The sequence below is a fragment of the Chionomys nivalis genome, chromosome 4 (assembly GCF_950005125.1).
Source record: "Chionomys nivalis chromosome 4, mChiNiv1.1, whole genome shotgun sequence".
Classification (NCBI taxonomy): Eukaryota; Metazoa; Chordata; class Mammalia; order Rodentia; family Cricetidae; genus Chionomys; species Chionomys nivalis.
Window position 1 is genome coordinate 100,128,448 of NC_080089.1, and position 14,764 is coordinate 100,143,211.

The 14,764-nt window shown below is 44.0% G+C and overlaps 1 protein-coding gene across 5 annotated transcripts in view; it reads right to left on the bottom strand.

Annotated features, from left to right (window-relative positions):
* The window catches only part of Tmem108 (transmembrane protein 108), a 275,455-nt gene that overhangs the window by 158,636 nt on the left and 102,055 nt on the right, over positions 1-14,764 (bottom strand). Inside the window, exon 1 of one of the 5 annotated variants that reach the window (XM_057766266.1) lies at positions 12,871-12,906. The exons of the other annotated variants lie outside the window; for them this stretch is intronic. The gene's annotated coding sequence lies outside the window, so the exon portion shown is untranslated. Of the gene's footprint in view, positions 1-12,870; positions 12,907-14,764 lie in introns of those variants that run through there. 5 annotated transcript variants of the gene reach the window in all.

Below are 14,764 nucleotides of genomic sequence, written 5' to 3' on the forward strand. Positions count from 1 at the left end.
ACTGGGTTTCAGTCTCTAAGCCTTTTGAAGGCATTCAAAAGCAATGCTAGAACAGAAGCTGACACCATGCCTTAAACAAAAGTTTCCTATTACATAGCTCTCAGACACGGTTCACAGCTAGAACAGTAATGAACGCAAGACCAAACTGTGTTTATACTAGAGAGAGAAGTGACTGTATTGGTTCAAATAATTTTGGGCAGTTATCAATTCTGCCCTTCAATACTTTGAAAGTAAAATTCAAAAGTGTGCCAATAAAAAGACCACAAATGATAACCGATACTATGAAATCAGCCTCACCAGAGCCTGGCACGTGTGTGGCGTTGACTCTTGAGAAAACAATACCAAAATCAAACAACACAAAGTTGTTCTCCTCACTTTCCCCGATCATCTAGCCTGGAAGGAGGTCGGCTCTGTTTTACTGACTGCATCTTCTGCCTTAGTAGAAGTTTCAGGTCTCCATTCAGAAGCTCTCAGGACTTTGGGTGGGAAAGAGTTAAACGTGACCACTGTGGGAGCCAGGCAGGTAGAGGGAGAGCCAGGAGAGACAGAAATGTAATAAACCGAAAACACGATTGTGTCCATCTGACGAGGAAACCACTGAGCAATGACTTTGCAGCTTGGACCCAATAAAGAAGTTACTTTCCCCAATAAAAGAGGCTTAAATATTTTCAGTGTGGTCTATTGGCAGAGCAGAGGAGCCAGCCCTTGTGTAAAAGGAGACACAGATTAGAAAAACACACACAGAGCCAAGGAGGTGTCATATTGGTTGCTCCCCCGCCCCATGTGTGTGTGTAGAAAGCCAAGTTTCTACCTTTAAATTTCTTTGCAAGTATCTCAGATTTCTTGATCCAGCCCAGAAAGCACAGGCTGAAGCTGTAGGTTTTCTATTAGAATGCAGGTTTATTCTAAAAAGCAGCAGCTAAGAGCTTTAATTGGAAGAGAAATAAGCAAAAAAAAAAAAAAAAAAAATTAACGGTCTCAGCCCTAGATGAAAAGATTTCTAATGTAGATTTACATTAAATTAGCATAACATGTTTAAGCTATAGATGGATTCATACATTACTTATGCTTCTGTTTCAATCACTTTTAAAAAAAATTTGATTCTGATCCCATCTGATGCAATAGCTTTTACTGTAACTGAATGTCCAATCCAACTAAAAATTTGGCTCAATTCAGTAATTCAGACAAAAGGTTGATTAGAAAATGTTCAGACCACCTGATAACTTCCCCTTTTTCCTAGAGTGGCATCCCAGTTGCCCCAGCCCTCGGTGCGTCATGGGAAGCAGGCACTGAGCCAAGTTTTTACTATACACTGCCAGGAATCTAGTGCTCCACACCAACGGCCCTTGTTTCCTACAGTCGTAAGTCCTTTTGGTCTCTGCTGGTGAAATACATGTCTGGCCACTTCTTTCATACCCAGCCATGCCACCATCTCCCTCTTCTCCCCTGTCCCCACCCTGAGGGCTCACCCCTTCCTCAGCCCTGGCTGGCTGCAGACCCTGGAGTCTGTGCCACACACCAGGCAGCCCCTACCTAGTGGCCCACCCCCACATCTGTGTAGCTGCTCACCCAGCGCCCCTGTTGCGAGCTAACTGTTGCCACGCCCTGGCTGGAGCAGGCTCCGGGGCCAGTCCCAGACCCATGAGTGTGCAGTAGAATCTCATGCCTACAAGCCTTCCTTGGATTCCTGTCACCAACACCAAAACTCAGAGACCTCTGGGGATGCTCCATGTCCTCTTATCTCTCCTCCTAGCTACTCTGGGCAGGACACAGGCAGTCTATTCTTTTATTTTTCTTATAGTATATAGTTGTTTTTGCTGGCTAATCTTTTTCCAGTGAGTAATTTGTTGAGCTGACTTCTCCATATCTAAGAAGCAGATAAAGGAACTAACCAGGCTTTTCAATGTCACTGTCTTGGTGGATTCCGTTGCTGGAGCAATAACTTCAATCATGTGCCCATGGAGTAAGACAGAATCTTAAACAGGTTGTGTACTGTTTAGTACTTGTACTTATTTGCTTTTATTTATTTATTATTATCAGTCCAGAGTGAGAGTTCAGATATTCCCAAAGAATACTTCAGTTGCTATTATAAAGCCTCCTCTATCTCCAGCTAAAGAGCTACCTGCCAGTGTCTTGCTGGACAGTATACTAAGGATGCCAAAGGCAGCCCTAGATGCTTGTGTTATTATTATCATACCCGAGGTTCCACGATCTTCCTTTATGCTGTCTACCTAGTAGTTTTTGGGCTTTCCTCTTCACCTTATCCCACGCACTCCTCCAAGCAGTGCTATCTTAGGGCATGTGCCGTCATTCATTCTCATAACGTGGCCAAAGTATCTCGTGTCATTTCTGTATTCTGTAGTTTACTTCATTCTGTAGATGAAGATGTTCCTTAACATCGTCATGGCACAGTCTATCTCTTCGTGTGACACCTAGAAGCCTCCTGAGATTTGCCATCTCAGACACATTCAGCCACTGTTCTGAGGAGAGGTTCTTTGTCCAGGTTTCGGAGTTGTAAAGAAGGCAGCTCAAGACAAGTGTCTCATATACTTGTAATTTTGTTGTCATTACTTCTCTTGCTGACCAAACCTTTTCTAGTGCTTGGAATACAGGCCTCGCTATCCCTATCTGCCTCTTGACATCTGAAATAGGTGCCTCCTTTGAACTGAGATTTCCTCCCAGACAGACAAAGTTGACTGTTTGAGGTTCTGATTCTTTATTACAAGGTTAAAATCCTTGTGCGCCCTTCCCACGTGCTGTATTGCAGTCTTCTCGTGTTTACTTTTACACCAAGGTTTTCACTTATTTCTACCACTCTATTGACGACGGCCCACAGCTCATTTGGACTTCAGCAGGTAGTACTGTATTGTTGGCGAAATGCAAGTTACCGATTCGCACACCTGTGTTCATGCCTACCTCCTCATGTTCTATCTCCAGGGCTGTTCTTATTGTTAATTCCAGAAATATTAAAGAGTAGTGATGACAGCATGCATCCCTGCAAAATTCCTACGATCCTACTCTATATATCCTAACTACTATCCCCTCTATAAAGGAGGGGGGACAGAGGGTAACACAGAGGGTAACGAGGAAGAAAGGAGGGATAAACAATGCTGAGGAGGCTTGAAAAGGTCATAGGGGAACAGTGTGTTACAATCTTATTTAAAAATACATATATGCTATCTATGTGTCTCATATATAATTTAAATGGAGTGACATTACATAGGGTGATAATGTTCCTTGCAAGAGCCATAGACACCAAAATCCAAATGCCAGGCATGGGGAAATCTCTTCTCTACGCTCTGACTAGAGAACCCAAGAGTCTCCCCAAACAACATAAGCTATTGCCATCACCCCCGCATGCATCCTTAACTTGAAGAAAGTAAGACCCTGTTGTTAAAGACATCACATATGTCACATGGGACAGGGAAGAATCAAGCTGGGATTGATCTGGTCGCCTCCTCCCTGAGAAGCAAGCTGCAAAGGGGGAAAAGCGATCAAAAGTCCTACTCACAACAGTGTCCAGCCAGGCAAGAGAGTCCCAGTGGTGCCAAAGTGGCTTTTTTTATCTTGGGAAGTAACTGGCAGCTGTTTCACTAGAAGAGGAGGGAAGTCATGCCTGGTAAACCTACCCAACTAGCCATGGTGGAGAGGTCACAGACCTAGAGGAGAACCCATCACTGCCATTTTCTTAAACAACTATCATTTCTAACTGCATTCTAAATATTTATAAGTGGGGCTCTCACCCCTCATCAAAAAGGACCTTTTTTTTCCAGCAGTTGGAGACTGTTACAGAGATCCAGAACTGGCGACAATGTAGAAGATAAAGGACAGTGGGGTGCCCAGTCCTGATTTACACAATGCAGCTCCCATACCTAAGGCTCAGGGAACATCTCAGATGGGGAGGTGGAAAGACTGCAAGAACCAGAGAACCATGATGCCTGTTGCTAGAATCTTCTAGACACAACAGGGACACTACACCCATGAGATCTTAAAAATATGATTGCTAAACAAAACCAGACATGTCAACATGGATTAAGGAGAATTTCATAAGGCCCCTGGATGAACACCTGCAGGCAATAAACGGCTGCCAAGAAAGGGATAATCAGTTTTCTCAGGGACAAGCTCCCTGATGACCCCAAGTGGTCATCCCTAAACACCTGTACATACAAACAGTAATAAGTGGATTCAAGAGGGTGTGTGTACACATATGTGTGCATCATGTGTGTAGGTATAGATATATAACAGCAATAATTTAAGAAGTAGGAAGTAACGAATTTGGGGGCAGACAAGAGAGGAGCACATGGGGGAGACAAGGGATGGAGATAATGTGAATATGGTACCTGTGAATGAAATTCTCAAAAGTTTTTTGAACAGAAAAATGAGACATAATGGTTTCTTTCTTTGCAATGATACAGGACAATCCCTGAGTCCAGAATATAAGAAAGCCAATGAGAGATGAAGTGACCCCTGGCTTGGTGTAACTTTGAAAGCCATAAAGGTTTTGCCCCCATGAGGCACCAACTGAGGAAGGAAGCTGTCAGCTGGAGAGGAAGCCAGTGCATACCTCTGATATAAGAAGAACTTCAGAGCAACTGCAAGAGTGACAAGCCCCCGAGCGATCATTGGGACAAGCTCTTTTCCTGTGATGGGGTGTGTGTGGATAAAGAAGCCTAGAGTGATGGGCACAGACAGATGCTCGTCCTGGCTGGGCATTCTTACTACTCCCCTAACTTGCAGCATCTGGTTCCTACTGTTCCTTGACTTACTGCACCAGAGAGACGGGTGATAACCACCTAGTGTACCGCTCATCTAATGCGCTTGTCTTTATCTGAAGACAGCTGGAAAAGGACACTTATTTCCCAAACAGAAAAGAAATCAAGTGCTATCAAATGTATGACTTTTGAACCAAACTGCCATACAAGCTGGGCAGTGGTGGCACACGCCTTTAATCCCAGCACTCAGGAGGCAAAGGCAAGCGGAGCTCTATGAGTTCGAGACCAGCCTGGTCTACAAAAGCTAGTTCCAAGACAGAGCTGTTACAAAGAGAAACCCTGTCTCAAAAAAAAAAAAAAAAAAAACCTCTGCCACATAATATCCTTAATCCCATATAAGATGTTTATAACACAACTGCAATGAAGTCACTTCAGAAATTTCATTTCAGGACTCATCATTTTAAACCATGTGGCACCAAGCATGGCCACGGCACTGTTGTCTAATTCTACCAGATGTTTTGTGAACAGCCACTTGTATGATTCCAGTACTTCTCCAACATCACTCATGGCAACTATATGAATACTAGTTTTAAAACAGTAAATGCCCAACAATTTCTCTAAGAAGCAGGCAGGGGTGTTGCTCGAGATCATGAATCTAGAGCAAGACTGTCCAGGATCCATTCTTGGTCCTGCAATTGGTAAGTTACATGCCCTTGGGAAAATAACACTGTAAAAGGGGCTGATGCTGATGGTGACTTTTTTGAGTAGAATTGTTGTAAGGGTGAACTGAGAGAACTCAGGGCAGTGTCGGGCATCTGAAAAACACTGACTGGTTAACTGCCATCAGCATCACCGCTTCCATCAAAGCCTGCATCAGTACACATCACGGGAACTTTGCACACCAAAGGCAGTAAATGGGATGAAAAATAGAGAATGAGGAAAATCAAAGTTCTCAAGTAGGAAGTCGTGAGAATACATGTTCTCGTATCTGTTTAATTCTGAGTGCTGAATTGCCACAGATGAGATGATTAGCTATGTGTGGCTCATTCGAGAGCCACTTCAGAATGTGTAACAAACGGAGTCGCTCCATGGCCGTAACCAAACAGATGTCTGTTGAATTTTCTGGTGATTTCTCTCAAGGCCCTATGCAGAATTTCCCAAAGCTTTTCTTTTACAATGAATAATTAACAAATCAGAGAACCCAGAAGAAATCAATGTCTGCACACCTACAGCCTACCAAGGCTGAAAAGAAGGAATAGAAAATCTAAGCAGACCAATAATAAAGCGAGATTGAAGCAATAATTAAAAAGTCTTCCATCAAAGTGGAGTACGAGATCTGAGAGATGTATAACTGAGTTCTATAAGAGATTTTTTTCCCCTCAATTTTTAAAAAAAACTGTTCTTTGCAGGTTAGTATTCTGTTGCTGTGATAAGACACCATGACCAAAGAATAAACACTTTATTTTGGCGTATGGTTCCAGAGAGAGATTCCACAATGGCAGGGAGGCATGACAGCAGGCACTCAGAGCCAGGAGTTGAGAGATGACATTTTCCAACCATTAACATAAAGCAGAAGGGGAGAGGAGAGGAGGTGAGAGGAGAGGAGAAGAGGAAAGAGGAGGGGAGAGGAGAAGAAAAGAGGAAAGAGGAGGGAAGAGGAGAGGAGAGGAGAGAAGGGAAAGGGAGGAGAGAGGAGAGTCAGTTGGCGAGCTGGAAGCAGGATGAGGCCCTAAGCTCTCAAAGCCCACCCTCAGTGTACTTCCTCCAGCACAGCTTCACCACCTAAACCTTCCCGAGCAGTGTCACCAACTGGGGGCCAAGTGTTCAAATGTGTGAGCTTCTGGGGTGTGTGTGTGTATTTCTCATTCAAACCATCATACATTTCAAACAAAAAAGAAAGAACTTTGCCCAACTGTTTCTGCAAGGCCGATGATGTCCTGATACTGAAACCAGACTAGAGTGTAACAAAAAAAATATAGCCCATCTCCCTGATGAACATGCATGCAAAAATCTCAATAAAACAACAAGCCAAAGCCAACAATACACAGGAAAAGGTCATACACCATGGTCGAACAGGTCTTTTGTAGAGATGGTCTAACACAGGCAAATTATAAGCATACTACACCTCAACCAAGGGACTGCAGAACAAACCATGATCACAATAGACACAGACAAAGCATTTGTTGAGATTCAACACACCTTTGTGATAAAACCTCTAACAAATTAAGTATTGAAGGAGCATACCTCATAATAATAAAAGCCACATAATAAAAACCCACAGGCAATATCCTCCTGAAGGGAAAAGGTATTTCCTCTAAGATCTGCAATGAGACAAGGATGGTACTTTCAATTCTCTGCAGCTTGTGCTGGAAGTCTTAGCTTGAACAATTAGCAAAGAAATAAAAGGTACTCAAATTGGAAAAAAGGATGTAAAATTATTCATGTTTGTAAAGACTTGATTTATACACAGTGAAACTTAAATATTTCATTAAAAAGCTGTTAGAACCAACAAAATTCAGTAAGAGTGAAGGATAGAAAATTCGTGTAAAGAGGCAGCATTTTTTTTTGTTTACCAACAATAAACCTGATGAATAGAAAATCAAGAAAGCAATACGAGTCATAACAGCTGCCAAAATAAAGCATTTAAGAATGAATTTAGCTTTGGAAGTGAAAGATCTTTATAATGAAAATGATAAAACACTGATCAAAGAAACCATACAACAAAGAGACGCATGCACACATACACACACACAACACATACAGACATATATACATTCATACAAAATCACATACATAAACACAAACACATACATACTAATGCACACATATAAAACTAGGCCATGTTTAGGGACTAAAAATATTAATAATGTTAAGATGACTATGCCACATAAAAAGAGCTATAAGTTCAAGGCAACCTCTGTCAGAAGAGGACACCAGTGACTGTTTTCAGATAGGAGAGCTGTCATAAACCCCGTGGAGCCACGAAAGACCCAGAAGAACCAAAGCAATGCTGCAGGGAGGTTGCCTTCATTATTTTTGCCTCTAGTAAATCTGACACAGTCTGTCTGAAACTTCACCAGTTTGGCCAATTGCTCCCCTCTACCTACTTCATGTGGGCGACACCAATCAAATGAAGGCCAGTTACCACAATTACCACCTACCCTGGAGGTGAGTTATCCAGTTCCAGAGAGGTGTCACCAGAACCAGTGACCTCAGAGTCATAAAGAAGCTGATGACTTTAAAACACAAGTCATGAACAAGTTGCTGCATCTTGTTAATCATAGCTGCTGCCTGTCCTGGCCTAATCTTTATCACTTGAACTTTACAAACGTGGGCAAGGAGCAATATGGGATTCCATTCTTGATGTCCCCTAGAATATGTATAGATAATAAATTTGTCAAAAATAATCTTACAACTCGGAAACAACACTGACATCTCTGAAGGTCATAGGAACACATATGAGCAGATATGATCTCTTACCATACCTTGAAACGACTGCTCTTCCTCCATTAAAAAAAAGTAGTATAGTTAAGCAGAATTTGATTTTTTCAAAACATCTCTTCAGTGAAGAAGTAAAAGGTTGTTTACAGCTTATTTGATATCAATAGTTAAATGCTCGGGGTGATGCTTTTGAATCTGATATTTCTAATTATTGGGCACACTTTAAACTTAAGATATTTATGTGATAAAATTTTGGCAATGCAGTTTGCTAGGTTTGGTCTAACTGTTAAATGATTTGTAGTCTTCTCTGTACTCAGGGCTCAGTTAATGGACAGATGGCAAATCCGAGGGCTGTAGCAGGGCTGGGACCCAACAGGCAGCATCTTAGAAAACTGTAGGGCCTCCTTTTTAAAATCAAACACAACTGGAATGGTATCCTAAAATATTCTGAGTGGCTTTGGTCATTTTTCCCTTTTCATGCACCACACAAGGCGGACATCAGTGCTTTCATAGTCACACAAACTGAGCTTTTAAATTCTTAATTTGGGGTAACATAAAATCCACCCAGGAAGCACACATTACTGTTCTTTACAGCCGGATGGAACGTAACGCTGCCATCTCCTACTATAAAATATAAGGAAGACCCATAACAGCGAGAATGCTGTGGTATAGGAGGCAGTGTTCTTGCCTTATCTCTCCACTATCTGCATCAGAGCGGTACCGAAATAATGAGTGCATTGCTAATGAACCGAGAAAAATGAAGACATTAAGATCTGCTCCTGCCCTTGTTTCCAGTGCATCTGCATGGAGGGGGCCTGTTGCTACTCAACCAGCTAATCACTAGCTTTTGTTCACATCTCTATGTTTCTGCTCATTGGGGCTAATCTACATAGCCATCTGGTATTTGATAGATAATTGCCTTTTCCAAGTCCCAGGAGCTTAAATGACACGTCGGGAAACTGAACCAGACGTACTCTTCCCAGGTAGAGAGAGGGGGTGGGGGTGGGGTGGATTCCAACTGCAACACAGACGCTGTCCCTTGTAAGAAGCCACAGCGTAGATGGTGATTCTCACAATGCTCTCTGGCACGATTTACTCTAGGACCATTTTCCACCCTCCTTGGCAGCTTCATCTACTCCCAGACCAACTGAATTAGCATCTCCAGGAGCAAGGCTCAGAAGTTGGGACCATTCACAGCCCTGAGATGCCTCGGATGCACAGAAACTGGGGACAAAATAATGAACAACCCAAGTCTCTTTCCTACAGAGATAATATTTTAGGGATTCATTTATGTTAGAGTTTTGTTTATAATAATTGCTTTTCTGAGTACAAAAGAAATGCTTGCTTATTGTATAAAGCTTGGAAGACACAGAGAAATACAGAACATAATTATCTAATTATAACATGGCTGTACTGGGTGTAAACTCATATAAACTTATTAAAAGTAGGTCACATAGAAGAGTCCACAGAAGAGATTATAGTGGGATATTGCCTTTTTGAATATATGCAAAATTTTATCATGGCTCTATGTGTGTGTGTATGTGTGTGTGTATGTGTGTGTGTGTGTGTGTGTATCTGAGTATGCAGACCAGAGTATAACTTCAGGTGTCATTCCTCAGGAACTGTCTACCTTACTTTGACTGGTCTGGACTTTGTAGATTAGACTAGAGTGGTTGGTCCATGAGCTCCAGGGAATCTTCTTGTCTATTTCCCCAGGGCTGGGAATACAAGCATCACCACTATGCCCAACTTTATGATATGGGTTCTGGGAATTGAACTCAGATCCTTAGGTTTGCCAGCACTTTATTGACTAAGAAGTCTCCCCAGCCCTGTGAAATATCTTTACAGTAAATAACTGTAAAATGCCCCAGCCACTTTGATCTCCCTTTGATATTCAGCCCTTCAGAAAGACCTCAAAGAATGCGTCCAGGTTGCCACAGGTGACCCCAAGCCACCCTCTGTCTATCCCTCCGTGCAATCTCTAGTGCTGCTCTTCCCCCATTCTAGAGCACCTTGGAAACAGACTGTACACGCTGACATGATTCCTTTTTAGCTAGCAGTCTTCCCGGGTGTTCAAATGAGAACAGAATAACAGCACCAAAGGAAGCCAGATAGGGTTTCATTAATTTATCTCTAATAAACATTCACCTTCCGTAAGTGGCAGTAGTGACTCTTTTGTTGTGCTCTTGTATGAGTTTAAAAGAAAGAATCTCCGGTGGCACACGCCTTTAATCCCAGCACTCGGGAGGCAGAGGCAGGCGGATCTCTGTGAGTTCGAGACCAGCCTGGTCTACAGAGCTAGTTCCAGGACAGGCTCCAAAGCCACAGAGAAACCCTGTCTTGAAAAACCAAAAAAAAAAAAAAAAAGAATCTCCCACATGATCTTCATTCTCCATCTACAGACTGTGAGCTTGCCTTTCTCAATGCGGTGCTATGGCTGGCTACTTTAATGTTCTCCTATGTGGGCTTATACATGGCATTACTGCTATTTTCAATAAAAAATATTTTGTGAATCCTCAAAGTTCACAAAACAATTGACTTTGATTAATCGTCTGAATGAGATTCAAGAATCAAATCAAACAACCAGGGGTGTCATTTGGCTCCATGCACGATGGCACCAGCAATGCCAACTACAGGGCCTACCTGGTACATGGAAGTTACCAACAGCTAAGCACTGCTGTGTTAAACGCCTTGAGTAGACCTTGTGGCCAGTAAGCAGACAAAGCACAAATGCTCCACAATGCTAGACTCTCAGTTCAAGTTCAGTGTTCCTTCTGTTGTATCCACCGCCCCCATGATCTGCTTAAGCTCCAGAGGTTTTTTTTCTTCATTCCCACGAGTCTCGGATCACTGTCTCTTCACATCCCACTCAAAGACTCCATGCATTCAAGCATTTGCTCAAGGCACCAGGCTTTCCATCAGGGCCCACAGGACAGACTGACCGAGGACTCTGCTCAAACATTGACTCATGTTCTATCGCGAGAACCCATCTTTGTTGCAGGCATTTGGGGGAGTCAGAGAGAAAGTCTGGACCCTACCATCCCCTGTCTCCACACTTGCTTGTATCTGCTGAGATTAATGGAATTATTCTTGCTGTCTGGGAGACGAAGTCCCCAAGGATAGTTTGTGTAAAAGCAGGCCACAGGGACAGCCATGCTGGCTGCTGTGTAAGTTAACCCTGAACATTCTTAGGAAAAGGGAGAAAGGAATAGGTGGTGGTGAATCGTTTCTGATCAAAGTTATAAGATAAAACTTAGTGGAGAGATGTTGTGAAAATTAACTATGTAAAGACAGATGTCTTACACTGGTTTATGCTGCAGAATGTTACTTTAACAGTGTAAAGGTGTGTTGCATTTGTTTAATGATGCAAGGATGTGTGTTTAGTTATGTAAAGATGTGTTGCATTTGTTTCTCCTCGCCTGCCTAAGGCACCTGACTGGTCTAATAAAAAGCTGAACAGCCAACAGCAAGCCAGAAGAAAGGATAGGCAGGGCGGGAAGGCAGAGAGAATAAACAGGAGGAGAAAGGTAGGCTCAAAGAGAATGAGGAAGTAGGGAGAGAGAATGAGGGAGAGAGGAAGTAGGGACAGAGAATAAGGGAGAGAGGGAGGGACAGGCCCGGGGCTAGGAACCAGGCAGCCACAGGCCAGTCAGACATGGGAGAAAAGTAAGACAGACAGAGAGAAAGGTAAAAAGCCCTGAAGTAAAAGGTAGAAAAAGAAAAACAGGTTACGTTAAAGAGCTAGCCAGAAAGGAGCCTAAGCTAGGCCAAGCATTCATAACTTGTAAGTCTCCTGTGTCAGGATTTGGGAGACAGCTGGTGGCCCCAAAGAAAAAGCCTACTCGGGGGAGGGACTAGAAACAGGCAAGATTCTAGCTTAGAATAGTCAAAAATCTGAAAACGAGAAACTTAAAGCTCAAACATAGAGCTGTGACAATTGAATTTCTGGCGTGGGGCAAACTGGGGCCTCTGCTAGCATCTAAGCCATGAGAAACCCTTGTGGCCCATGATCCTTGGAAGAAGAGGGTAGAGAAAAATCAGAGTAGAGATGTAGGTCCATCTCCTGCAGTTTCTGAAGATTCCACTTCCTGGTGAAGAAGCCTGTCAACCCGTCTACCCTCAGCAAGTCAAGGAATAAAACAGTCCCCTGCCAGCCTTCAGGCTTCAAGGCTGTAGCTTTATTTTGTGTGAACCTGGTTTGCTAGTGCTGGAAGGCTCAGAAGAGGAGGCAGTTCAAGCCCTTGAGCGAGTCTAGGACAGTCACCAGTGCCTGGCTAGGGTGTCTCATAAGGCATATGTGGCCACTGAAGCTATCTATGAATGATACATGTTGGGCTGGGAACCCCTATATCATCTTGGGGGACCCACTATTGCCTTCCACATTCTCCTGACATGAGGCTACTATGTCTGTTAACTTTCCCAAAGGGAGATGAGGAAAGCCAGGCAACATGCCAGAAGCCCATCTGAGAAAGAGGGTTTCCTGACTTTGGCTTTTTGAAGTTCAGTCCCTCATGAATATTCATGTTCAGCTCTTTTCCTCTGGCAGGATCTGGAGGCTCAAGACTGTGACAGGTAGCAGAAAAGAACTGTCAGGAGTGTGTCTGGAAAGCAGGCATAGACATTCAACCCACATTCTTCAGGGGCAGACCCCACACAGAATCTACACGCGACAGGAGAGAGTCCCCGACCCCAGATGTCGCCATCATGTCTACCTTACCTTCTAGACAGCACAGGCTCAACAAACTGCTCCGTGGGCTTCTAGAAAGAGGATGCAGCTGGGGAGCTCTGAGCCACGCCACTCTCTGCAAATCATTTAGCTGCATATAAATGATAGCTATTATTCGGCTGGGATCCCCCAGGGAAATAATTCCTATCCCCAACTGGGCTCATAACCTGATGAGTCAGTTGAGGTCAGCATGGAGCAGTGTGCTAATGAAGTCAAGGGCTCAGAAAAGATGTTCCAGCCGACCTGGAGATGCTGCTGGGGGGAGCGCTGACTTCTCCAAAATGACATCCTGTAATCTTAAGCATCTGTGGTGCCAATGGGTGTTGGCCACAAGGGAGTTGAACAAAGAGCACTGATGGCTGTGGAAGACGGGGCATGCTTCTGATTTCGGGTGAGACAGGACCTGACGCTCCATTTTAGGGGTTGTTGGCCATCCTTGGTCTGCTCACGCCAGACCGACTAGGATCCTGTTCTTTGTGTCCGACAGTTCCCTTCTCTCTCAGATTGTTTCTAATTAGCAGTAATTAAAATTGAAATAATAATGCGAGTTAGTAGCTACATCTCACAGCATCAATGAGGCTCTAAGTGGGTGGCTACAGAGTGTGTGGTGTCAGTGTATATACACTTTGTGAGAGTAGAGATCTCCTTCAACCCCGGGCCCAGTGCCTGTCACAGGACACGGCGAGGGAGACCCGCCCTTCATGTGGGTCTCCCTGTATCCAAAACTCCCCTGGTTCAGCGTATTGACTGGAGCATCTCTTAAACACCACTCAGGTTGGGGTTCACTAGAAACTTCAGCCCCAGCCGGGTGGTGGTGGCGCATGCCTTTAATCCCAGCACTCAGGAGGCAGAGGCAGGCGGATCTCTGGGAGTTCGAGGCCAGCCTGGTCTACGAGAGCTAGTTCCAGGACAGACTCCAAAAGCTGCAGAGAAACCCTGTCTCAAAAAACAAAAACAAAACAAAAAAAACCAAACACCCAAACCAAAAAACTTCACCCCTGTTTTCAGTTGCAAATGAGTAGCTGATGTGCAAATAATCAAGTCGTCACTCCAAGGGTTCCCCCCTCTTCTACAACACCCCCAGCTTCACCTCTGGTTCCAAGTGCACTGCCTGGCTCCTGGCCCTTGAGGAGAGTTCTATGGGTAGGTGATGGGAAGGCAGAATGGTACCAGCAGACATAGTGTCAGAGACAGCAAGACTGGATTTTAATGTTCTGCTATAGGTGGAAAATACACCCTTACATTTGAGGCATGTTTCTGAGAGAGTGAAAGATTTGTTTCCAGTCTTCTTTGAGGACATCACTGCAATGGGTCACATACACGTGGAAACCCCAGTTATCCTCAAACCTCACACCTTTGTTTTTATCTAATATAATAAATAATGGCTAACGTGTGGGGCACTTGCCCCATGGCAGTCATCAGATGCATATCAACGGGACCCTGCGCTGTTCAGGCCTTATTTTCTCAGCGTGGCGGACACAACAGAGAGCGCCCACAACAGAGCATGAAGTGATGGAAGGAAACAGACACTAGCCAGAATATTTTCGGAGTGACTGGGTGGGAACACTAAAGTGCCTTGCGAGATGTTAGCTGAGATCTGACGGTTTGGGGAAGCCGGCCATGTGAAAGGAAGACCAACAGACAAGCATTCCAGGGCACAGAGAGGAAGAGTCCGCACACAAGTGCCAGCGTGGGTGCAGGAAACGCTACAGGAAGAACAAGGTGGGTGTGCTTAGTCAAAAGGGCAAGGCTGGTAGAAGTTGATGTCCAGGACAGAGGGAAACTGGAGTGAGAAGCTATTCGACACCCCTGAGAAATCACAGACGATTTTCAGCCAGGAAGGGACGGGATGGAGCTTCCATTTTGAAAAGATCATAGAAAGTTG